The sequence below is a fragment of the Eutrema salsugineum genome, unplaced genomic scaffold (assembly GCF_000478725.1).
Source record: "Eutrema salsugineum unplaced genomic scaffold, Eutsalg1_0 scaffold_11, whole genome shotgun sequence".
NCBI lineage: Eukaryota > Viridiplantae > Streptophyta > Magnoliopsida > Brassicales > Brassicaceae > Eutrema > Eutrema salsugineum.
The window spans coordinates 8,657,021-8,684,594 of record NW_006256901.1 but is presented as its reverse complement, the minus strand read 5'-3'; the positions used below and the strand labels follow the sequence as shown (position 1 = coordinate 8,684,594).

The window sequence follows — 27,574 nt, the reverse complement described above, 5'->3', positions numbered from 1 at the left end:
CCATTAGTGAGCGTTGAACACAGAGGTGAATGTTGACAGCTTGGTAGCTTTGACATTGCTGAAAAGAAAATAAAAGGTATGAACCAAGTATGAACTTGCTTAAGTAGAAAAAGGGTAAATGGACACTGTTAAATAAATAGTGTTCATGAATAATTTGTGAGTAATGTAGGATACGAAGATCGACTTGACACTTTTGAAGCTCTTTAATCTGAAAATTTTTTGGTTGATGAATCAACAAATTTCCCCTAGAGTCTCTTTACTGTAACACGTAATTTTGAATGAGTTTTGTATTAAGAAAACTTATACTCTTAGGGAAGCAAATGACTGCAACAATTGAATCAGAGTTGCTTTAGGTGAAGTTGTATTTGCTGGTCCAGCAATTTCACTTGCTTTATGGCTGAGAAGTAAACCACACGATCACTTTTTTAATGTATCTGGTTATTCAGCTATATATCTTCATCTCTTTTCTCATTTAAGCTTTATGTTTTCCTTGCGTACTACAGATAACTTTAGCAACAAAAATGTATTGTGTAGAGGTGGTTTTGGTAGAGTGTATAAAGGACGATCAAGCAGTGGCTCTAGTGGCTGTGAAAAGGCTAAAAGAAGAACGTACCTAGGGTGGGGAACTACATTTCCAAACCGAGGTCGAGATGATCCAAATGATAAAAAAAATGTTCACAAGGAACAAAAAGTGAGAATCACTCTCAAAAGAAGAAGTTTGATAAAAAAAGATAGTTTGATTATTTCTCTTACAGATAACATGATTATATAGAGTAGAAATGTATAGAAAACTAGGCAATCTCGGAATTATTAGTTTAGACTAAATTAAAGACAAATATTAAATAAAGGTCTTCGTAGGAGAGTTTTGGTGTAGCTAAAGGAATAAGAAAACAAGTAAATGATGCATATCCTTCCACATTTAGGACTCTCTACTTCAAGATGGGCTGAGCCATTTATTCACCTTGGGCTTAGTAGAAAAGCCTCCTAGATGCCAAATAGAAGTCTGAAAGCTCTCAAACCAAACAGGCCTATGAATCATCAAGTATAGAACCATGTCGACCTATTTAAGCAAATGGGGTGTATCTCTGAGATCTGATAGCCATTTCTCCTAATCCTGGGCTTGTTGGAACCAGAAAAGATCCATTAAGATTCTACAAGTTGTTTTATGTGGAGATCGTTTATGAGTTGAGCCTGGAGCTCGATCTTTGGCTCGGACACGTAATTGGGTCCGAAGCAGATCCACTGATTTGTAAAATTCTTATCTTTCAAGTCTGAACCCGTTTTGATGTGATTCAAATTCTCCCTGTTTCTCTGATGGATCCAGATTCCAAAATAATTTGGTTCATAACTTGATTCGGTCTGGCTTGGTTGGAATCCTCCATTAAACGCGTGTTGATCCAAATCAAGTAACTTCGAGTTCACCTAATTTGAAAACCGAATAACTTCTTCATCTGAACTCGTAATGAACTGATTCTTCTTTGAGACGGTCTCTAGACGGGGTGAGGAATGTATTCCAAGTTTTCTTTGGGCTGAAATAGTTTACCTTGGACTTCATTTGTGTCGGACAATACAGAAGGATTTTCTAGGGTGCTTTCATGATCACATCAGACCCCTCATCTTGAAAAAGTTTCGTCCTCGAAACTGTAAAGCCTTGGGTTGGGAAATGTTGACGTAAGACTGGTGGACTCTCCTTTATTAGCATGGAATATATGACTCCATGTTTTTGATACTGAGTAGTATGACCTTCCGAGTTTGTCCTTTGTTCCTGCAAAATCCAAAATCTTAGCTGAATCATCCGTGCTACCAAATTCGCTTAAGATCAGAGTCTCCTTCGTGACTTCATCATCCACTGAATCAGGTATCAACTGATCTTTACATATTTCCTTTTGCTTATGCTCCTCGGCTTTACTTTGCTCATTTGCTACCAGTAGTTCATCCTTTGTCGCATGCTCTTCATATTCATCGAACACAGGTGCGGTCTCGGTCTCCTCTTCTTCATCAGTCATGATTACTCTATTGTCTAGAGGAACCACGTTTTGCTTGTTAGGGCATTCTTGCATAGTGTCATCTCCCTTGGCACTTAAAACAATTAATATCACGAGCTTTTGAAGTAGTAGCCTCTGTTGATTTGATGTACGGATCCTTTGGTCTAGCATCAAATTATCTAGCTACATAGGTTGGTTGAGAAGAACTCCTTAGCTTCTGATTTAGCTTATGATGGTGATGGCTTTGAATGAACCTCCCTCTCATAACTGCTTTCTCCACTGGATACTCTCCTTTACGCCTCCTTGCGGTTTTCAATAGACACCACCAGTAGAGTGCTTGGCCACAAAATCCAGTAGCCGCAACTTGCACCTTGCTGTACTCTGAATATTGTTGGGAATTTAAATTTCTTTCCCACTTTAAGTACCTGTCAAGATGAATTTTATCGTAGAATGATGGAATTTGGAGCTTGAGATCTTCAAGATCGTCATGATGTCTGCCTTCTCTTTCACGCCTAAGCCTCCTTTGGCTTTCTTGAGAAGAATAACTATCAAGGATGTGATATTTGTCTGCCTCCACATCTCTAGGCTTCCTCGGTAGGTCTTTTTCTCTTCTTGGATCTCTCTCTTGTGTCCTCCTTTCAATAGACCAAAAACATATGTTTTTCTTCTTTTTGGATCTTCTTTTTTTAACAGACCAAAATACATTTTTTTCTATTTCTTTTTGTTTTTTTTTTTGTTTTCTCTCTCTCTCTTTTTTTTTTTTAAATGACGAAAATAAATAATAATAAAAAATTAGAAATTAAAAGAAAAGTAGATGAAAGGGTAGAAGAAGAAAAGATGAAATAAAAATGATAGAAGGATAGAATGATAAAATACATAACTAGAGAGTGTTTCTCTGATACTTAATGATAAAATCCTCCCAAAGAATCGGCACTCTGAAGTTGGCAAAGGATAAGCTTTGCTTCTTATGAACCAAAAGGCTTCAAAGAACAAAGGATGTGGAATGAATGGTCACACAGGTAGCTGCGAAAAGGCTCCTGATTTACCGAAATGACTCATTGGATATGACACACCAAGACAAGCCAAGTTTGTAATCGTCTGGATATGACTCACCAGGCAATCGAACCACGGATATGACTCACCGCGGGTTGATCAAAGGATAACCTCCAAATGATCAAAAAACTGTTCACAAAGAACAAAAAGTGCGAATCACTCTCAAAAGAAGAAGTTTGTTTTAAAAAAAAAAGATAGTCTGATTATTTCTCTTAGAGATTACATGATTATATAGATTAGAAATGTGTAGAAAACTAGGCAATCTCGGAATTATTAGCTTAGACTAAATTAAAGACAAATATTAAATAAAGGTTGAATGACTCTTGATCTTCTTTGAATAACCCTTGAGCTTCTTGTCTCTTTAACTCTTTTGGACGAATTCTGATAATCAGAAACAAGATGGGCTGAGTCATTTCTTCACCTTGGGCTTAGTAGAAAAGCCTCCTGGATGCCAAACGTAAGTCTGCAAGCTCTCAAACCAAACAGGCCTAGAAATCATCAAGTATAGTACCATATAAACCCATTTAGGCAAATGGGGGGGGGTTATCTCTGAGATCTGATAGCCATTTATCCTAATCCTGGGCTTGTTGGAACCAGAAAAGATCCATTGAGATTCTACAAGTGGTTTCATGTGGAGATCGTTTTTGAGTTGAGCTCTGGAGCTCGATCTTTTGCTCGGACGCGTAAGTGGGTCTGAAGCAGATCCACTGATTTGTAAAATTCATATCTTTCAAGCCTGAACCCGTTTTGATGTGATTCAAATTCTCCTTGCTTCTCTGCTGGATCCAGATTCCAAAATAATTTTGTTCATAACTTGATTCCTTCTGGCTTGGTCGAAATCCTCCATTGAATGTGCGTAGATCCAAATCGAGTAACCTCGAGTTCACTTGATTTGAAAACTGAATAACTCTTCATCTGAATTCTGTCTGGACTGGTTCTTCGTCGAGACAGTCTCTCGACGAGGTGAGAATGTAGTCCAAGTGGTCTTTGGGCTGAAACAGTTTACCTTGGACTTCATTTGTGTCGGACAATACACAAGGGTTTTCTCGGGTGCTTTCATGATCACATCATTCAGACCAACGATACGAGAACAGAGGAGGAATTAATTGAGGTTACAAAAAAAATAAAGGAAGCATATATCGACGGGGAAGTATTCTGGCAACAAAAAAAGCTGAACTCAATGGGCAAAGACAGTAGATAAGAATACAAAATTTTAGCATGCAGTAGTTAAACAACGGAGAGCAGGAAACCCAATCATTGGTTTACATAATACGGTTGGTACATAGGTTACTTCGGAAAAAGAGATTGAACAGGTGGCAGTAAAGTATTTTGATGAATTATTCACGTCGACATCTCCGACAGATTTTGAGGAAGCACTAGGAAAGATAAAAACTTTAATTTCAGAGAACGGTAATGCGATGCTCACGGCTAGGGCTACTGGGGAAGAAGTACGTAATGCGTTATTTGCGATGCGTTCCCAGAAAGCTCTGGGACCAGATGGAATGATAGCACTCTTTTATCAACGCACATGGCTAATTTTCAAGACAGATATTGTAGGTTTAGTCAATGGTTTCTTGGAAACAACAAGCTTCAATGAAAGATTGAATATGACTAACATCTGTTTATACCAAAAACAGAGAGACCTACAAGGATGACAGAGTTATGGCCTATTGGCCTATGTAACGTAGGTTAATAATATAATATCAAAAGTTTTGTGTCAAAGGTTGAAAATATTGTTACCAGATTTGGTTTCGGAAATACAATCAGCTTTTGTGACAGGACGATTTATTTCAGATAATATTCTAGTATCCCATAAGATGTTTCATGGATTGCATACTAATAAATCATGCAAAGGAAACTTCTTGGCAATTAAGATGGACATGAGCAAAGCTTATGATAGGGTCGAATAGTTTTTCATTGACAATATTATGAGACGTTTTGGCTTTGCGGAAAAATGGATTACATGGATGATGCGATGCATTACTTTGGTATGGTATAAAATTCTACTGAATGCACAGCCGAAGGGACAAATAAAACCGGGAAGGGGACTTGCTTCCGCTTGGTAGATTTTGCATGACTCCAACTGAAAGATTGCTCATTTATCCCTACATGGCTAATGGAAGGGTTCCTTTATTGTTTAAGAGGTAACTAATTCTTTGTTATAAGCCAAGTTTTTATAATTTGTTCTTCATTTTTTTTCGATTACATATTACATACAATATGTGGGTTTAAACCTTTCTGATTGTAATATAGTTTTGTTTTTACTGGTTTGAAATTTGGGCAGTTGGTTAAGTCTCTGATTTTTCCTTTTCTTGCTTAGTGTTGGAGTAAGCTTGAAGAAAGCTTTAGCTGCAAGTCTCATAAATCAATTAGGAATAGTTATATTTAGGAGTTATCTAAGGAAAAGGAAATTTGTATTTCTAATTGGTTTAGGTTTTAGGAAATAATTCTCTATATATATGAAGGTGTTGAAGTGTGGCATTCTCATGAGATTATAGAGAGAGTTTGAGAGATTTACGTTTTGAGTTATTTTCTTAAAGCAATAAAAGTGTTTTCTTAATCTCAAGTGACAAACTTTATTTGGTATCAGAGCTTCAAGGTTAAGCAAAGAGACTAACTAAGAAGATCATTTGATACAATGATATGGGTGATCTAGTTCCGATCACAAAGTCTAAGGAAAGTAGTCCTTCGCTTATAATGGCTGATGCTAAATACAACAAACAACACAGTCTGCGCAATTCGGATGAAAGTAGCACTCAAGGTACAAAAAGTGTGGGAAGCCATCGATCCATGAACAATAGAATGTGAAAAAGATGATATGGCACGAGCGCTTTTGTTACAATCCATACCGGATACATTAACCATACAAATTGGAAACTTCGACACCTCAAAAGCTGTATGGGACGTGATAAAAACCAGGAATATGGGAGCTGATAGAGTAAAAGAAGCTTTCTGAATTTTCAAGGAAATCAGCAGCTCTGGGAGAACTATTGAAGAATCAAAACTGGTAAAGAAGTTCCTTCACAATCTACCGAGAGGTTGATACATTCACATCATTTCTGCACTCAAACAAGTTCTCGACCTTAAAACCACAAGCTTTGAAGATATTGTGGGAAGACTAAAAGTATATGAGGAAAGGATTCACGAAGAAGAAGAAGATCAGCAGAGTGATCAAGGGAAACTCATGTATGCAAACACAGACTCACAAGAATCTTATGGAACTGGTAGAGGAAGAGGACGTGGTGGTTGTTTCTATGGACGAGGAAGAGGCCGTGGGAACTACGGCAACAACAGTAACCAACAAAACGGAGGATACAGACTGGAGAAAGAAAACGCATATGCTACCGGTGTGATATAGCAGGTCATTATGCATGCGTTTGTCCAGATAGACTTCTTAAGCATCAAGAAGCACAGGAGAATGAGGAAGATGAAAGTATAAAGGCAGAGGAATTGATGATGCACGAGGTGGTGTATCTTAATGAGAAGAATGTAGAACCCAATAGGTTCGAGACATGCTCAGATGGAGACAATATCTGGTATCTAGATAACGGAGCTAGCAATCATACTACAGGAAATTGGGAGTATTTCTCAAAGTTCAATGAAAACGTTACAGGACAAGTGAGATTTGGGGACAACTCCCGCATTGACATCACAGGAAAAGGGTCTATTCGTTTTATAAGCAAGAGTGGTGATCGAAAGGTCTTAGCTGATGTTTATTTCATCCCGGATTTGAAGAGCAACATCATAAGCCTCGGGTCAGGCTACAGAGTCAGGATGTGACGTTAGAATGAAAGGGGATCATCTAACCTTATACGATCGTGATGGCAAGCTACTAGCTTGAGAATTTTAGTGATTCGACTAAACGGCATGCAAGACTTGGACATATTAATTCCGAAACAATGAAGAAGATGATAAAGAAGCAACTTGTCACAGGAATACCTAGTCTTTCCGTTGAAAAGGAGACTTGTCCTTCGTGATTACTTGGTAAGCAAACAAGACAAGTGTTCCCTCAAGCGACAGCATACCGAGCTGCAAAAATACGTGACTCATACATGGATACCTTTGTCGACCTATTACGCCTCAACCAGCTACAAGGAACAGGTATATCCTTGTGCTGATCGATGACCACTCTTGCTATATATGGTTAATATTGCTGAAGGAGAAGAGCGAAGCCTTTGATAAACCTAAAGCATCTGTTGAGCAAGAAACAGTTACCACCATCAAAACCTTTCGAACAGATCATGGGCTTGCGGGCCTAGGGTTTTTTTAATAAGCCCGTTGATCCTCAAAAAATTTTAAATTTATAAAACCCTAGTGTCTGCAAGTGCACAGATATACGTTGTATGACTAAGGGTGTCGATCCACAGGGAGGATGTCTAATCTGCTAGAAACAACAAACTGGGAAAGTAAGCAAAGTCACAAACTCATGGGATTTGGGGTTTTTGGATAAGAATCCTAAACTAAACCTAATCTAATATTCACGAGAAATAAGATGCAATGCATATGAATTGTTAAAAGAATATCTCAAGCATATCGACTCAAACAATAGACTCTAAACTCATAGGTGGCAATTTAGACTTCTCCGGTTTACCGTAATCGATGTTTGGTGGCATTTCCAATTAGCTTCCGGACGATTTATCTCCATCTGTTTCTGGGATCTGCATGGAACTAGAATACACATATGTATGATTAACCAACTCTCGCTATATTAATCAACTAATCACTCAGATCTGACAAATAACTCTCACTCTCATGCCAGAAATAAGATCATGCATTAGACATTGAATTCGTCTGTTCACATCTTCTCTATAGGTAACTCTCATGCAATAGGAACAACTTAGAAGAGATGAGATCCAGAATATGGTCTAGAAACTTAGAAATCTTAATCGATATGGATGCCTATCGAAATCTTAGTCTCATGAAGCAGCGTTAAAGCAGGTCCTAAGGTATTTGTGAGGTACCGTGTCACTAGGATTCAGGTTCGTTTGAGCAAAAGGAACAGGTTTAGTGGGCTATAGTGATAGCAGCGACAATGTTGACACCGATGATGGAAAAAGCGCAGCGGTCACATCTTCTACCTAAATGACTGCCCTATATAACATGGTGTTTGCACAAGAAAAAAAACAGTGGCATTATCCTCCTGCGAAACTGAGTTTATATCTGGCATAGAGGCGGCAAAAAAAGCGATCTGGCTGCAAGAGCTACTTGGAGAAGTCACTGGAACAGAGTGTGAAAAGGTGACAGTTCGCATAGATAACAAATCTGCAATATTGCTTACTAAGAACCCAGTTTTTCATGGACGAAGTAATCACATACACAGGAGATATTATTTCATAAGAGATTGTGTAGAGAATGAGCAAGTGCTGGTCGAACATGTTCCTCGAACAAAGTAGAAGGCTGACATTTTAACTAAGGCACTTGGAAGGATCAAATTTAAAGAGATGAGAGATCTCATAGGAGCTCAAGAAGTGTCAAGAAGTGACTTCAAGCTTAAAGGGGAGAATGTTGGAGTAAGCTTGAAGAAAGCTTGAGCAGCAAGTCTCCTAAATCAATTAGGAATAGTTATATTTAGGAGTTATCTAAATATACCTAGGAGTTATCTAAGCAAAAAGAAATTTGTATTTCTAATTGGTTTAGGTTTTAGGAAATAATTTTCTATATATATGAAGGTGTCAAAGTGTGGCATTCTCATAAGATTATAGAGAGAATTTGAGAGCTTTAAATTTTGAGTTATTTTCTTAAAGCAATAAAAGTATTTTCTTAATCTCAAGTGTCAAACTTTACTTAGAACGTCCTGAATGCAATCCAGCACTTAATTCCCTAAAAAGAAAGCATATTGGACTGGGAGCAGCAAGGGGCTTGCGTATTTACATGACCATTGTGACTAAAAAAGCATTCACCAGGACGTGAAAGCTGCGAACATATTGTTAGATGAAGAGTTTGAAGCTGTGCTTGGAGATTTTGGGCTCGCAAAGCTGATAAATTATAAGAACTTCCATGGGACAACTGCTGTACTCGGTAAAATTGGGCATATTGCTAGAATCATTTGTTCATTGTAGCCATAGTAATCGAAGATGTGCTCCATTTTTTGTTCCTATTCCAAGTATGTATCAGAATCTACCTTTCCTGCAAAGGTCGGTGGAGTGTGCTTGATTTCATTGATGGCTTTATTGGGATCTTATTATCTGATTCTGTTACCATGGATGGGGTCATGTCTTGGTTGTTATTGTAGTTCCCCCAGATCAGGTGCAACATTGTTTTGATTTTCTCCTCGGTTCGTGGTTCTGACTGCTGTGGTTTGAGGATCATGATTGAGTGGTGTTGTTGCAGCTGGTTGAGGGTTACTGAGATCTCTAACGGCGTGGTTTCTGCTGAATACAATCTATACTACCTTCTAGATTGGCCTCCATGTTATTCATACCAGCCTTCACGGTTCTTATTTCATCCTTCATGGCATTCATATCTTATCTCATGGCTTGGAGAAGTTGTATCACAGCGTCTTGCACGTTGTGATCAATCACCTAAAAACTTTTTCACAAAAAACTAGGTCAAAGTTTGATTGGAAACAAAGTAAAATAAACAAGCAAACAAAAAATCAAAAAAATCTCTATTTTTTTTTTTAGTTAAGAATATGAAACATAAAAATTGTGAAAATAAAAAACTTTTTATGGGTTTTCTGGATTTATGAGAAGAAAATAACAGAAAAAAACAGTTTTATAGGTTTTTAGTTTATGATGGACAAAAAGCAAATAATCAAAAAATAATTCTTTTCTTTCGTTTTTTTATATAAAATTATTCCAAAAACAAAACAAAAACAAGAGCAAAGGAATAGAAAACACCAGAATAGAAATGTTTAAGCTCTAATACAGATGTAGTCATATTTTAGCCTATTTAAGCATGCATTTTACTTAGCATTTTGGAAATTTTGCATGCATTCTTATGGTTTTCACTAAGTTTTACATTCATATAGTCTACGATGTTTTAGATAATGTCCAAGAGAGTCTTGCATGTTTTGAAGTGCTTTCTAGGCACTTAGGAAGCAATGCGGACTTGGCCAAGCTTGGAGGATTGGTTTGGATCAGTGGAGATGCAATTGGGACACTTCGAGTCGACTTAGAAGATAATTGAAGAAGCAAGGAATGTCTCGACCAAACGACCTTGGACTGCTCAGGTCGAGGCTCGACCAAACGACCTTGGACTGCTCAGGTCGAGGCTCATTCTTGAGAAACCCTCGGCCAACTCCCTCGGAGTGGTATCCCCAAAGCCACTTGAAGTGTCTCAAAGATTGGGCCAGACGAAGAGCTTCCATTCCGATTTAGCTTTAGATAATTGAGTTAGCTTTCCTCTAAAGGTTGTTTTAAGTCATTCCACTCAGGTTCAGGTGATGCAACAAATTTAGCATGAAAATGTCCAAGGTTCGACCTTCCATCCTTCGAACAAGCCTGGCTGAGGCTCATGCCCGAAAGTTCCTCGACTTAACTCTCTTGGAGTGCTCTCCTTGAGGATGACCATACTGAAGACCTGAAGAACCCTCGACCAACTCCCTCGGACTGCTTAAGCCGAGGTTCACCACCAAAACGTCCCCGTCCTCAGAGTGGACAGGTCGATTGATCACTCCCAGATCCAGCCAAGGCTGGGTCAGTACCCAGTTTATTCCAGGTTAATCGGGTTCGACCCAGCCTTCTATCTATATTTTTTGACCGAATTTCTTATCATATCTTGTTTTTCTCTTTCAGAAACACTTCCTTTTGGGGAAACAAGATTTTGTAAACAGATTCTTTTAGTTTGAATGCATTAGTATCATTTTACCTCCAATCTCTCTTCCTTTATCTCATAAACATAATGCAAACCTTGATTTTTGTAGATTTTCTGGGTTTCAACATGAGTTGTGAGCAGTTTTCTTTTGAATTTATGGGTGAGGTAGATTAGGGTGCTTTTAGGTTTGATCTATGGGATTTAGGGCATAGATGCTTATTTTCCTTGAGTAGTTAGAGTTCTTAATGCTTGATTAGCTTGAGAAAGTTAATTTAGACCTTAGGAAATTTCATCAAACACCAAAGAGTTAAATAGATATAATTTCACCAAAGAGCTAAATAGAGGATTTTCTTTTTTAACTTATGAGATTAGATGTTTAAAGAGCATTCTAGTTGTTTGATCTTGTTAATAATGCTTGTTAATTATTATTTTTCACAAATAATTTTTTTGATTAAGTAATTAATCAAGTAATTAGTGCTATGAAAATGGATTAGTCTTAATTAGTGATCTAGACCTAAGGTTTAGCAAGTATTGATTTTTCTGGACATCATAGATCAACTTAGAAGTCACCCAAAGTCAATGATCCCACCCAAGGATCATTGTTAATCTTGCTTAGTTAATTTCTCTGTTATACTCTGTTTTTAATTACTCTGTTTTGCTATATTGCTTTAATCTTTGTTTAAGTTGCTAGTTCTTAATTAGTTTTTAATTGCTTGCTTACTTGTTGCTTTCATTTAGGTTGTCAGTTTCAATTCAAAACTCTTAACTGTTAACTTGGATTTAGAATTTTCTTCTATTCCATTTGGATTGACACCTCAAGTATTACAATGACATGCTTAAGAGGTTAATTGACCATTGATTGAAAAAATCTCTTAATCAGCTTGGCGCCGTTTGCCAAATGAGAATAGCTCTATTTAGTTAGATTTAGATTCTTTTAGGGATTAAGATTTACTTTTTTAAACACTCTCATATGTTTTGTTTGAACTTGTTTTTCATGTATTCAGGTGTATGAATTTGAGAAGCAGATGAGCAATCAACCTGCTTCTACTGATAGAAAACATTGATCAGGTTACAAACAGAGCCAAAAAAGAGAAAGAGAAAGAGCTGAGCATCTTGACCGTATGGGCATGGAAAATCAGAACCAAGATAGTGCTGCTGGGCATCAGGCCAATGTGCAACAAGAGGAATAAGCTGCTAGGGTGCAGAGAGGTCCTATACACCCACTAAGAGCTGCCAACTTGGTAGGTGCAAGAGCTGCAGCCAATGCACATGGGAACAGAAAAGAGATTCAAGCTTTCTTCTGTTGAAAACAATAACTTAGAGTTCAAGTCAGATCTAATCAACATGGTTCAAAGCAATAAGTTTCATGGCTTAGCCATGGAAGATCAACTTGACCATTTAGACCAATTTGATAGAATATGTTGTCTTACTAAAATGAATGATGTGTCTGAGGATTGCTTCAAGTTAAAGCTCTTTCCTTTTTCACTTGGAAACAAGGCCCTCCAGTGGGAGAGAAACCTTCCTCATAGTTCAATAACTGCTTGGGACCAGTTCAAGAAGGCCTTTTTAGCAAATTTTTCCTCTTCTTCAAGAACTGGAAGACTGAGGAATGAGATTTCAAGTTTCACACAAAAGAACCATGAGTCATTTTCTAAGGAATGAGAGTGGTTCAAAAGCTAAAGTGTGCATTGTCCACATCATGACTTCTCAGATTACACAACTGCTTAGTACTCTCTATAAAGGCTCCTTCCCAAAGATCATACTCTTGTTGAATACTGCTTCCAATGGAAACTTCTTAGCTAAAGAGGTACTTGATGCTATGGAATTGGTTGAGAATCTTGCACAATGATGAGCTGCGTTGAGGGTTGTCAAGTTTTACCCTCAATGAAATCAATAGCCGCAAGTTCACAGCTGATCGATTGTAGTACTTAGGGATCGAATATACAGGGAAGGACAATCTTTCCTGCAAAAGCCTTCAAAAGCAATATAAAGTAAGGAAGTCTAGAACCAGACAATTTTTGTAAGGGTTTTGGTGGTTTCTTTAAAACGTAAAAACTAATCTTAACGAGAAAATACAGGAACTAAAATGACCTAATAACTAAACTTAATAAAATCGACTAGAAACGAGAAAAATGGCTAAACCTAATTGCTTAAATGAATATTGATTAAGAGAATGAAAATGATGAACTAAAGCTTGAAATAAATTCGATGTAAATCAATAGAAAGAAGCCACTGAGTTTAATTGAAGTTTTCTCCGAGGTATGAATGATTCAAAACATTGCTAGAGAGCAAATTTGATAAGATCTTAGCTTAAACTTTTTGAAAAGTCACGGACGTATGAATATGCCACTGTCGTGATCATAGACAACTATCTCTCTCAACCCTGCCCGGTACGTTTCCACTCTGGCCCTGGAAAAGAAAAGATGCAATATGTTTAATACTCGTCAGCATTCACAAATCGCTCATAGGTAGGTTTCTATTCCTATGTTTGTTTTGCTCTCCCAAACTAGATCTGACACCGGATCAACAAGTTCTAGTATTCGGCTTCAATAGCTCATGAAATCCTTATTGAACATATATTCCCCATCAAAAATCCCGTTGACCCAACAATAAAATTACTCAGACATGATAAACGAAATCAAAAACATAGTATTAAAAAATAGAGCAATAATCGAAATTGAAGATGAAACAAAAAAGGGTTCAAGAGATAGATCTCTCTCTCCCTAAACCTAAAACAAAAGCTTAAAGTTGAATCTTTTCTAAAGTATTTAGTCTCTCTTAAAAACGACCTAAATGATAAGTATTTATAGTCTCCAATGCTCTATGGTGTCTAGGGTTCCGGAATTAAGGCTGAGAAAATGATTTGGGCTTTAGAAATGGGCCTTCTAACTCGGAGGTGGATGGCCGCGGTCGGAAGGGACGTGGCCGTGGGGAATGGATGCTTGGCCGCGGTCGGGTAGCTTCTGACCGTGGTGAAATGGTTGTTGGCCGCGGGTGAAAATGCTTGCCGGCTGGTTTACGGGACATCTTACTCTTTGCGTAACCTTTGATTAAACTATTGGATTGCCAAGCTGTAAAGTGTGCTGGAAAACTGATACTTCCATCTTTGAGATCTCCAAATTTGAGCTGGATCAGACGGTGAGAAGGCCTTCAATCAGGGGTGAACTTCTGACAATTTGACTCTGAGCGGAAAATCTGGTCTTCTATCCATTTTGTTAAGTTTTTCCCTAAGTTTCCTTAAAAGAGTCTTAGAACTACAAATACTAGAAAAACATAATAAAAGTATTTGAAAGCAATAAAAAACATAGGAAAAGTATTTCAAAACGATCCATAAAATTGGTCAAAATATGGTGTTATCAACTCCCCCAAACTTAAACCTTTGTTTGTCCCCAAACAACGCAAAAGTTTAAACTGGTTAAGTGAAAACAAAAATAGGAAATGCACAAATCTCAGAGACATGAACTCCTAAACTAGGACCATAGATCGTGCATCAATCCACAACTTAGTCTAGAAAATTCTCACCAAGACACAAAAGATACTAGTCCATTTTATCTGTCATGCAAAACTTAAATAACCTAAATCTTGATTATAGACAACTAGCTCTCTACATTCATTAAGTGCAAAAGTGAGTTCTCATCAAAGACCTTATCTAGGGTAGACGGCGTTTGGCATTAAAGGGCTGTTTAAGTGGTGGAGTTAAAGTGTTTCGGGTTACCTGATGAATCTGGAGGATGCAAGATATTATGCAAAACCGCAAGAGAGATAAGAACCTATTGATGACCGCAATTTTCAGTCTCTTCTTCTTATCTGATGTTGTTGCATAATCTTTCCTCCTTTGTTGTGAACAGCTATTTCCCCGAACTTAAATTCTTTCCGAGAATCAGAAAAATGATCTCCAAAACTCCATAAAATAGAACTTTAGTTGCCTTTGGACTTAAAATTCGACCGCTCTAGACTCTCTAAGGCTTTTATTTCCTTTCCTTTCCTATTTTTGGATTATTATTTTTTTTTTGAATTTGAAAAGAGGAAATGCCTTTTAAAGAGAGAGAGAGACTAGAGGACGAGATTGTACCAAAATTTGAGATTTTTCTAAGGCAAACTGAGCTTCCTCATGTTTTGAATCATTCCGGGAAGTTTGCCAGCAAAATCGCAGGTCTCTGTCTTTGGTGACTGAAAACTGCTTTGTTCCTCTTTTTCTCCAACGTTTTTGCACATATCTGCATATAAGACAATAGAAAACAAGAATGCATGTGGTTTGAAAGAGGCTTGGTTAAGGTGGGGAACTAGCTAAAGATGAACTAGCCATTTAGGATCAACAGAGAGTGGTAAAAGGGTAAAGGAGTCCTGAATGTATGATTCGTTTCCCTGGTCTAATGCTTTAATGAGAGTATTAAGTCCAAGTTAAGTCCAAATAAAACAGAGCTAGTATATTCCTTCATCTAAATCGAAATCATTCAAATTCCTCTGGGGTACTTTGTTTCAAATGTGCTTAGCTACCGCCCAGTCTAGTCCTAAATCATGAATGAGCATGTCACTAAGAACAGTCTAAAAGCACACAGTCAATTATCATGGATTCATGTTCACCATTCCCTTTGAAACGTATTTTGTTTTGAAAACCGTTTTTGAACAACTTTAAGGAAAATGCAAAAAGTATAGATAATGCAAGACACATGAAAGAAAAGTGGTTAGAAAGGGATGAAATCCTCCCCTAGACTTAAATCACACTGTCCTCAGTGTGAAGCAAGTCGAGATTGGATAAGAAAAATGCATAGATAATCGAATTTTGTAAGACAAAGAGAACGTACCTGGATCCGGGATGCTGGTGGAGATAGACAGGATCCATTCGGAAAGGTTTGGAAAGCTGATAGGTGGTGATGGAAGGTGTAAGAAGTGATGAATGAGGTGGAATGGGGCTTGGTGAGGTGGAATGAGGTGAAGTGGGTGGTTTGGGGTCGGGTATCATCTGAATGACCATTTGCCTCGGTCAAAGGTCATACGACCGCGGTAAACTGTTGTCCGGCTGCGGTCAGAAAGACGTGGCCGTGGTCGAAATGGTGTTTCCCGCGGTCCGAAAGCATGCGACCGCGGGGGCTTAAATGCGACATGTGCCTGCTTCTCCTTGGTTCCTGATGGGCCGAGCAGTCAGGGACCATCCTTCTTTTTTGGTTTTTTTGGTTTTTTGATTTTTTGGCTTTTTTGTTTTATAAAAAACACCTGAAATTAAGAAAAAGAAAAATATCGATAGAAAAAGAAAGAAAAATCCTAAAGAAAATAATACCTAAATGGGTCGCCTCCCATTAAGCGCTTCTGTTTTAAGTCGTTTAGCTCGACTTTGGTCTATGACGTGGCTTAGTCCAATGAAGAAGACTTTGTCCTAAGACAAGTCTTTTTCGAAATCTCCTTGCTTTGCCTAGCAGGTTCTTCATCACTCCAAAGTTCTTCTTCAAACTCTTCTGCTGCAGAACGTTTTTCTGTTTTGCTGTTGTATGAGACAGCTTCTGTGAAGACATCTTTGTCTATATTAGCAAATGAAATTCTCCGGTTTGGCCAGTCCATTATAGCTCCGGAATTTGCTAGAAAGACCATCTGAGAATCACTGGATGTGTTGCATCTCTTGTTTCGACAATGTAGAAGTCGACAGGCACAATGCAATCTCCTATTCTCAAAAGAATGTCGTGGGCTATTCCTTTAGGTATTGCATTGGAATCATCAGCTAGACTAATCTTCGCTCTAGTCCAGCGCAAGTGCTTAATACCAAGTCTCAAAGAAATTGCCTTAAACATCATGTTGAGACAAGCTCTAGAATCACAAAGTATATTGTTAAACATTTCTCCTCTAATGGAACAAGAGATGAGAAACTGACCTTTAGTCTTGACTTTATGGAGAGTTCGAACTTTTCTATCCTTGTAAGTGTTGGCTGGTGTTTCAAACGCAGAATAGGACTCACAAAAGAAAGCTGCAGCGTCGTATTCAATGATTGAATCGATGTATGGCATCTCTATCTTGCTGCGTATCGGGTCTTCGTAGATTGAAGAGTCAGCTGAATCCTCAACATATTCCATTGCTATCATACAAGGTAATGATTTCTGCCAATCTGTTTCTTCATCTGAAACCTGGTTTTTTTCTTCCTGAGTTTCTTTTTTAGATGCTGGAGGTTGAGGTTGGGCTAGAAGGTGCACATTCTTTCTTTCAAATCCCAGAGGTGAATCTGAATGACCAATCCCCGCGGTCAGAGGCCTCGCGACCGCGGGAAAAGGGGTATTGGCCGCGGTCAGAGTTTACGGACCCGCGGCTCCGTGCTTCTTCCTTCTTGTAGTTGGTGTTCACCTCTTCAGCTTCTTTCTTTGGTAAACTACCATCATCTGAATTAATACCAGGGTGTTGTTGTGCATCTTCATCAGGATCTTTGGGAGATTTCTTCAAAAATCTCACAATTGGCTCAATGTTGGGCACCTGTCCCATTCTCGCATCAATCTCTCGTGCCTTGAGCTCGAGTTTGTTAAGCCTGTACTCGATTTCTTGCAACTCTTCGTCTGTCTTTTCTCTATACCAGGAGGCGAATTCTCCAACTTCTTTGATCTCTGTTTTTGATTCAACAATATCACTTGAGTTCTGTATGATATCGTACCATTGCCTTGTCTGCTCTGCTGCGACTTGATTGATCATCCCGACTAGTGTTTGTGCGTCTTTGTGGATTTGTTCTTCCAGAACTCGTAAATGATTGGCCAGATCATCAAACTTTATGTTGAACTCTTCAGAAATTGAATCATTTCTCTTGAGCAGGGTGTTTTCGGTGAGGATTTTCTGAACAAGGAACTGGTTTATCATTCCTTCGAGACGTCCTCTTGCTGATTAGGGTTCTGCGGTGGAGGATGGTAGGCGTGTGGCTCGAAATAGGTCGGAGGAGGACCATAAGGATCTTTTCGGCGGCGAGTAGGCTCTCTACACCGGTAATACGGATGATTAAAATAGACTAAAAACGAGAAAAACGGTTAAACCTAATTGCTTAAATAAAAATCGATTAAGAGAATAAAAATGATGTACTGAAGCTTGAAATAAAATCTGTGAAAATCAATAGAAAAGAGGCGATGGGTTTCAGGTAAGTTTTCTCCGGGGTATGAACGATTCAAAACATTGCTAAAGATTAAATTTAATAAGATCCTAGCTAAAAATTTTCAAACTAGAGTCACGGACATATGAATATGCCACTGTCGTGATCATAGACAAATATCTCTCTCAACCCTGACCAGTAGGTTTCCACTCTGGCCCTAGAAAAGAAAATATTGCAATATGTTTAAGACTCGTCAGCATTCACAAATTGCACATAGGTAGCTTTTCATTCCTATGTTTGTTTTGCTCTCCCAAACTAGATCTGACACCGGATGAACACTTTCGTTTCACCAAGCATCTGAATCAGATTGTAGTTCATGACGCTACTCTCATGCATTAAAAGTAAATTCAGATGAAAAAGTTCTAGGATTCGGCTTCAATAGCTCATGGAATCCTCATCTAACATATATATCCCCATCGAAAATCCCTTTGACCCAACAATAAAACTACTCAAACATGATAAACGTAATCAAAAACATAGTATTAAAAAGTAGAGCAATAATCGAAATAGAAGAAGAAAGAAAAAGGGTTCAAGAGATAGATCTCTCTCTCCCTAAACCTAAAACAAAAGCTTAAAGTTGAATCTTTTCTAAAGTACTTCGTCTCTATTAAAAACAACCTAAATGATAAGCATTGATAGTCTCTAATGCTCCATGGTGTCAAGGGTTCCGGAATTGAGACTGAGAAAATGATTTGGGCTTCATAATTGGGCCTTCTAACTCGGAGGTGGTTGGCTGCGGTCGGAAGGGACGCGGCCGCAGGGAATGGATGCTTGGCCGTGGTCGGGTAGCTTCTGACCGTGGTGAAATGGCTGTTGGCCGCGGGTGAGAATGCTTGCCGGCTGGTTTATGGGACATCTTGCTCTTTGTGTAACTTTTGATTGAACCGTTGGATTGTCAAGCTGTAAAGTGTGTTGGAAATCTGATAGTATCTTCTTTGAGATCTCCAAATTTGAGCTGGATCAGACGGTCAAAAGGCCTCCAATCGGGGGTGAACTTCTGACGGTTTGACTCTGAGTTGAAAATCTGGTCTCCTAAGTTTCCTGAAAAGAGCCTTGGAACTACAAATACTAGAAAAACATAATAAATGTACTTGAAAGCAATAAAAAACATAGAAAAATTATTTCAAAACAATCCATAAAAGTGGTCAAAATACAGTGTTATCACACAAAGTGATGAGAATTACGGTGCGGAATATGATATAAGCTCTAGAGAAGGTGGATCTTTTGATGAACAGAAATCAAGGAAGGTCATGAAGCTGGTTAATGAGAAGTACTCTTAGCTTCTTAAAAACTTGTGCATTTTGTGGGTGAGTTTGATGCTACTTAGGGTTATCAAGATATGTTGGAGAATGAAGAGATCCAAGAGGAAATGAACTATGTTGGGAATAAAGGGAACTAAAACAAAGGGTTTAACTATAAGAATCACCTAAATTTTTCCTATTGGAGCACCAATGTTGCAAATTCTCAAGACCAAGTGTATCCTAATCAGAATAACAACTCTCAAGGAGGTGAGCAGCAATAACAATATCAGCCTCACTTTCAAGAAACCCAAGGGAGTTACCACCCTAATTAAAGCTCTTCAAAGCTTTCCAACATGCTTTGGAAATTAAGCAGAAAGTCAAGGACAAATTTCTCATGATCAGGAAATGAGAGCCATGTTACAATATATCATACAAGGTCAGGCCAATGGCGCAATGGACTTGAGTAAGAAGATGGCTAATTAAAATTCACAACAAGGTGGATTTCTCTTATTCTGATCTTACATCCAATATTGAGACCTTGAACTCTAAAATCATAAACATAGAGAATAAGGGAGCATCTTGTTCTTCAAGGAATCCAGCGACACTTCCTGGAAAACCTGAACAAAACCCAAAGGAATACATTAATGCAATTTACCTGACGAGTGGTAAGGTGTTACCAACAAGAGAAGCTCCCAAAGAAGCCTATTCTGAGCTCCATAAGTGATATATCATGGTTTTTATGGTTTTTAACCATGGTATATGTCTTATTTATAGAGTCTTTTTAGTGTTTCTCTAGTCTTTTGGAGTCTTTTCAGGTCATAGGTACGTTTGGAGCTTAATTGATGATTTTGGAGCACTTTGGAGCTAAACAAGGATCAAATTCGTGAAGGATGGATCATGTGCTTTAGTGTCGCTCGACACCATGGAGAGTGACGCTCGACACTTGTTGCAGAAATAAGGAAAACGTGATTTTGTTTCCTGTTTGAAGAAGGAGTTGGGCCCAAAAGTCTCCAATAATTACAAGGAAGCCCAAAACGTGTTTTTAAGTGATAAATAGGGTTTTTAGCCACCATATATCGATAACTTAGATTTTCTTAGAGAGGACTTTTGTTTTTGAGAGTTTTTGGGGAGACAAGTCTGAAACTCTGTTCCGGAGAGAGAAGATTTCGAACCCCTGTTTATTAATCTATTTACCGCTTACTGCAATCTATTCAATCATGTTTATTGCTTCAATCTTCATGTCTGAGTAGTTTGCTTGTTAGGTTTAGGGTTCTCATAAAGGATTTCTTTGAATGTTGGATTGATTGATTAGTTAGGGTTCATAATCTATTTAGTTCTTCACCGTAGGTTGTTCTTAAAGCTAATTCTGGACTGGCCACCTAGAACTTAGATCTTAGGTTAATTGATTGACACGGAGTGTAATTGAATAACTGGAAATAACCTAGGGTGAGCAAAGTAGCTATTCGCAAAGGAATTTGGTTTAGATACTTTGTGAACATATCGAACTTGAGCATTAAAGCTGGTTTAAATCTTTAGGGTTTGCAAAGGAATTTGGAATTCTAGGATTTTAACTTAGATAATTCTTACAACGGAAGTTGGTAAATTATAATTTTGTGATTCGAGTTCAAGACCTGTGCTTAACCCTGAACCCTGATTTATCGATTAATCTACATACTTTGATTTCCTGAGAAACGCCCTGAACCTATCTTTTTCCCATCGAGTTTACAACCATTTTGCTTTCATTGTTGCTTTTAATTTCATTGTGTTTGCTTAGCGTAATTCAAGCCTATAGAGTTTATTGAGCGAATCTCTCGTCTCTGTGGTTCGACCCCTACATACTACAACTGCACATCTGTGCTCTTGCAGAGTAGCTCTAGGGATTAAACTTTGACCAGATCAATAAGGATAGTGACCACCTCGGTGGGGAGACTTGTGGTGAAGGACGCAGATGAAGCTGTTTTGGGTGATGTTGTTAAGGAGAAGAACAAAGGAAAGGGTACGGACAAGAGAAGGCGCGCAAAAGCCACAGAAACTCTGTTTGTGCCACCTCCATATGAGCCAAAACTTCCAGTTCTAGGCAGATTCAAGAAGCAACTTGTTGACAAATACAGAGCACCTTTATACAAATAGATGAAAAAAGTTCAAGTCACTATATGCCTTTAGTAGATGCCTTTTTGTTAGTTCTTGTGGTGGAGGACGCAGATTGAGCTGTTTTGGGTGATGTTATTAAGGAAAAGAACAAATGAAAGGGTATTGAAAAGGAGAAGCCAAAAGCCACATAAACTTTGTTTGTGCCACCTCCATATGAGCCAAAACTTCCATTTCCAGGAAGATTCAAGAAGCAACTTGTTGACAAATACAGGACACTTTTTGACAAAATAGATGAAAATTTTTCAAGTCACTATATGCCTCTAGTGCCTTTTTGTTGGTTCCTCATTATACATAATTCTTGAAAGATGCTATGAAGGAAAATACAAAAGAACTACAAGGGATGGTGGTTCTCTCTCATGAATGCAGTGCCATAATTAAGAAAACTGTTCCAAGGAAATTGAATGATCCAGGGAGATTACTCTTCCTTGTGCTTTAGGTCCTCTAAGATTCAACAATTGTTTGTGTGATCTAGTTGCAAGTGTGAACCTGATGCCATTTTCTGTGGCTCAGAGACTAGGTTTACCTCTCATAAGGCTTGCAAAATATCACTTATATTGGCTGATAGGAGTGTAAGACACCATGTACGTCAACTTGAGGATCTACCAGTGAAAGTATGAGATTTTGAGATCCCAACTGACTTTTTATTTCTGAAAATGGATAAAGTGCCACAGGACCCTCTCATTTTTGGAAGACCTTTCCTAGCTACAGGTGGTTCCATTATTGATGTTAAGAAGGGAAAATCGGTTTACACTTGGGAAAAAGATGTAGTTCTCAAGTTTGGCATCAGTGATGCCATGAAGAAGCCTAGAATAGAAGGTCAAGCATTCTACATTGAAACAATGGAGGAATTGGCTGATAAACTGCTAGGAGAATTGAGTCTCGAAGATCATTGGCAAGCAGCCTTGACAAAAGCGATGGAGAGTATAGGTTTTTTAAAGCTAAAAGCTTGGGTTACATGAAGCTGTTGGACTCTCACAAAACATTACTTGGAGATTCATCATTCATTGAGCTGGATTATGGAGATAAAGGACAAGAGTCCATGCCTTGGGTGTTCACGAGGATCTAGGAGACAAAGAAGCTGCCAAAGAGTCAACATTGATGAGGATTGGAGTGAACTCAAGGAACAAAAGCTAGACCACAAACCACGCCTTCATGGGCTCAGGTATGTTTTCTTAGGTCCTAATGAGTCCTATCCTATCATAGTTAATTATGATCTGAATGAAGATGAATTGTCTGTTTTTGTGCATGAACTTAAGAGATATAGAAAGGCAATAGGTTATTCTCTAGATGATAGTAAAGGCATATCACCATCTCTTTGCACACACATAATTCATCTGGAGTATGAATCTATGACTTCTATAGAGCATCAAAGAAGGTTGAATCCCAACTTGAAAGATGTTGTTAAGAAAGAGACTCTAAAACTCCAAAATATGCTGGTGTGATCTATCCCATCTCTAAAAGTAAAGGGGTGTCTCTAGTTCATGTTGTACCCAAGAAAGGAGGGACAACAGTGGTTAAGAATGATAAGGATGAATTAATTACAACTAAAACCATCGCTGAACATAGAATGTGTATTGACTATAGGAAACTGAACTCTGCATCTAGAAAAGACCACATTCCTTTTACCATTTATTGATCAAATTTTGGAGAGAATTGCAAATCATCCTTATTATTGTTTCTTAGATGGGTACTATGGATTCTTTCAGATTCCAATTCACCCAAATGACCAAGAAATACCAATTTTACTTGTCCATATGGTACATTTGCATATAGGAGAATGTATTTTGGTCTTTGTAATGCACCTGCTACTTTTCAAAGATGTATGATGAGTATTTTTTTTATCTAATTGAAGAGATGGTAAAATTCTTCATGGATGACTAATCTGTGCAGGGTTCTAAAGAGGTGTGAGGAGAAAAACCTTGTGCTCAATTGGGAGCAATGCCATTTATGGTGAGAGAAGGAATAATGATGCGACACAAAAATATGAGAAAATGGTATTGAGGTGGACAAGGCTAAGATAGAAGTGTTGGTCAATTTGAAACCACCAAGCTTAATAAAGGGTATCAGAAGCTTCTTGAGACATGCAGGCTTCTACAGAAGATTCATCAAAGACTTCTCAAAGATAGCAAGATCTCTCACAAGGCTCTTGTGTAAAGATGTGGAGTTTTGGCTCAGTGAAGAATGTCTTGAGGCCTTTGTTGAGATCAAGCAAGCTTTAATCAGTGCACCAATTTTTTTCAAGCTCCTAATTGGACTCTTCCTTTTGAAATCATGTGCGATGCTAGTGGTTATGCTGTTGGAGTTGTTGTAGGCCAGAAGAAGGATAAGAAACTGCATGTTATATATTATGCAAGCAGAACAGTGGATGAAGCTCAGATAAAGTGCAACAACTGAGAAAGAGCTTAATGCCATTGTCTTTGCCTTTGAAAAGTTCAGATCTTATCTTCTAGGTTCTAAGGTTGTAGAGTATACTGATCATGCAGCCTTGAGATACCTAATGGCCAAAAAAGAAGCAAAGAGAGGATCTTACTTCTTCAAAAGTTTGATATGGAGGTTACAGACAAGAAGGGGATTGAAAATGGGGTAGTCGATCATCTTTCAAGGATGAGAACTGAAGAAGAGATCCCTATAGATGATTTTATCCATGAGGAACATTTTATGTTGGTGAAGGCTTTGAACAAAAGGTACCAAATAAGCAGGAAACTTGAAGAGGCTAAAAGTATGAAAGAGTTTGGGTTACCATGGTATGCAAACCTGCTAAATTACTTATCATGTGGTGTAGAACCTCCAGGTCTTGAAGGCTATGAGAAGAAGAACTTCATTAGGGACATCACCAAGTTTTACTGGCATGAACCATACCTCTACACCCTTTGCAAGGATAAGCTATACAAAAGGTGTGTCTCAGAGTAAGAGGTGCAAGGGATTTTGTTTCACTGCCATATATCAACGGTGCCATTTTGCTGCCATTGGCCAAGCATGTTCAGAGATGCACAAGAAATCATTTCTAGGTGTGAATAATGCCAGAGAAGATGGAATATTGGAAAGAGAAATGCAATGCAACAGAACCCAATTCTTGAAGTAGAAGTATATGAAGTTTGGGGAGTCGACTTCATGGGACCTTTCCTATCTTCATATGGCAACCAATATATTTTGGTGGCTGTAAATTATGTTTCTAAGTGAGTAGAAGCTGTGGCATCCCCAACAAATGATACAAAGGTGGTTGTGAAGCTGTTCAAGACCATTATTTTTCCAGGGTTTGGAGTCCCCAGGGTTGTTATAATTGATAGAGGCAGTCACTTCATAAACAAGGTGTTTGAGAGTCTTCTAAGAAAGAATGGGGTCAAGCATAAGGTTGCAACACTTTACTACCCACAAAATAGTTGCCAAATCTAAGTTTCTAAAAGGCAAATAAAGGCAATACTTAAGAACATCGTTAGCTCCACAAGGAAAGATTGGGCAAAGAACTTAGATGATGCAATATGGGCTTAGAGAACATCATTCAAGACTCCCATAGGAACTACACCTTTCAATCTTCTCTATAGGAAATCATGTCATCTGCCAGTAGAGTTGGAATACAAAGCTCTATGGGCCATCAAGCTTCAAAATTTTGATCTGAAAACTTCCCAGGAGAAAAGACTGATTCAGTTGGAGGAGTTAGATGAGCTTAGGCTAAATGTCTCTGGCAGTGCTAAGCTATACATCGAGAGAACAAAAGTCCTTAATGATAAGAAGATCATCTCCAAAGAGTTCAAGGAAGGAGATCTAGTGCTGCTGTTTAATTCAAGACTCAATTTGTTTCCATGGAAACTAAGGTTAAGGTGGTCTATTCCTTTAAAATTCACGGAAACAAGGCCCGATGGAGCAGTGGTATTGCTGAACAATAACCATAAACATCCCGATTTCCGGTATATGTGAAAAGGCTTATAAGAATTGATTTGGCTACCTATGTCATCAAAGTGCACTTATCTTTTCCGGTCAAGTGTCTTGAGAGAACTCTAGAGTTAAGCGTGTTGATGCTAGAGTAATCTCAGGATGGGTGACCTACCAGGAAGTAGTCTGCGGTACTGTGCAAGTGAGGACAAAGCACGGGAAAGATCATGTGGTGATTGCAGGGATAGTAGACAACTCTTACGAGCCTCCCTGACCAAGCGACTCCCGACCGTCGGACAGGAGTGGGCCCAATGGGCCTAAAGAGAGGCCAACCGTCGGACAGTGGTGGGCCAACAAACCTAAGAGAGAAAAGGCGTTGCACTCACTGGTAGGGACGGTTGGTGGGCCAACGGGCCTAAAGAGAGGACGTTGGGCCCCAGATTATACGGCGTTGGGCTCACCGGTAGGGACAGTTGGGGGCGTGCAGAGTTAATAGCCAATCCAGATGAAAGGCGGATTCGAAGTCTCATGGATTTGATAGCTGGTCCGTCTGGTTCCCGGAAGGAAAGAAGGGAGCGGGGTCTCACAAGTTTGTTATCAATGGACACAGACTCAAGGCTTACCTAGCTCAAGAATCCATGGGAGAAGGGACTTCACTGTCTCTCATTGATGCTTATATTTCCTATAAAGGTAACCAAAGTCAAACTTAGTGACATAAAAAAAAATGCACTTGGGAGACAATCACATGTTTATCTTTGTACATAGTTTAATTTGTCTTATTTTCAAATTTTTTAGGACCTTTTAATTATTCTGTTAAGTGTCTTCAGGTCTATTTGGAGTTTGAGGGTGTGATCCTTGCTTAAAGGAAGTGTAGAATAGAGAAAAAATGGTTTGGCTCATAGTAATAGATGATTACCTTGGTAAAGGTAGGCCTCAGCCAGGTTTCCTCAGCGTGCACATGTCGAGGCCAAGCTTCGAGAGTTCCTCGGCTTGTGTTCATTGGAGTGTACATGTCGAGGTTGAGCATCAAGAGTTCCTTGGCCAGGAGTCCTCGGATTGCACATGTTGAGGCTGAGCTTCTTATTCCTCGAGGGAAAAACTAATTCCTCGGGCAGCATACTCACTCCAACCCGAGGGACACTCTTTCATCCAGCAATCCAAAGAGTGTCACACTAGGTAAGTGGTCCCACAAGAGGAGAAAGAGGTTTTTCCCCTTCTGAATCATATTTCCACCCGATCTCTCTCTCTCTTTTTACTCTCTCTCGCTTATTTTACTTCATCGTTGCACATCTCCTTCATTTCTTGGTCGATTTTGCTGTTTCAAAGTGTTAATTAAATCTCTGTATTTCATCGCTCTGTTTGGATCCTTTAGCGCTTTTGGCATTCCCTCACTCAGTCCCAAGGTATTTTTGGCATTTCTTTTATGAAGAATTAAAACCTGTTCTTGAAAGAAAACTTCATGATTTTGTGTTGCATTGCACCTAGTGACCTCATTGTACCTTGGGACATGCTAGAACATGGCTAATTTTGCTGAGAATTGAAACTAATTTGTATCGAGCTAAAAAAAAAATTATGGATTTTCTTGAGCATTAAAGGTTAAAACTTTAATGGTTTAAATGAGTTTTAAGAGCATAAACATTGAGATTAGAGATCCATGAAAGCTCTCATACTCATTTAAAATTTTTCATTTAAGGAACCAAATTGAAAAACTGTTTAAGTGACGTATTTTACATTGGAGCTCGGATTCTCTTAAGACCATGTAGGTATCATGGCTAAAGACAAAGGAGATATTGTTTAAAAAGGACCAGTTTATCTTCAGAAGGAAAAAAAAATCACCATCAGAACTTGCTCAACAACAAAAAGGAAAGAGGAAAAGAGTTTAGAGGGATGATAGTGAGACAGAGAGTGAAGGCCGAGTGTCTCCTAAGAAAAAGGTGATTAAGCCAAAGCCAAAAGCCCCCACATACTCTGAAGCTCTCAAGAAACTCTCAACAATGACATTTGCTGGAACAAGGTTTACTGACCTTGCTTTCCTCAAAGAAGTGGGACTCTATGGATATGTGAAGCTGCTATTCTGAAATATGGGACTTGGGAAGTTTTTGGAGATGTCTCATGATGGCTACAAGGCACAAACTTGCCACTTTATGGCATCACTCAAGGCCACTTTTCATGAGCACTATGAGCAAAGACATCGACATGATGGCCACGGTTTCATTCAGTTCAAGGTGGGAAGACACTAGAAATTTTCATGAAATTTCCAAAACACCACAAATTTCCATGAAATATCCAAGACACCGTAAATTTCATTGATTCTTATACCACAACTTTCCATGAGATCAGTGAGGTCTATGGATTTGAAGAAGAAGACACCACAAATTTTAAGGATTTTCTTATCCTGCTCATGAACT

At 38.6% G+C, this 27,574-nt stretch overlaps 1 non-coding gene and 1 pseudogene across 1 annotated transcript; one reads left to right on the top strand and one right to left on the bottom strand.

Annotated features, from left to right (window-relative positions):
- Positions 1 to 226: 226 nt before the first annotated feature.
- Positions 227 to 9,097, top strand: LOC112089830 (annotated as a pseudogene).
- A 3,295-nt stretch (positions 9,098 to 12,392) lies between these two features.
- Positions 12,393 to 12,499, bottom strand: LOC112090020. The gene has a single exon (XR_002901379.1). It is a non-coding gene; the product is annotated as a small nucleolar RNA R71 (small nucleolar RNA).
- Positions 12,500 to 27,574: the final 15,075 nt, after the last annotated feature.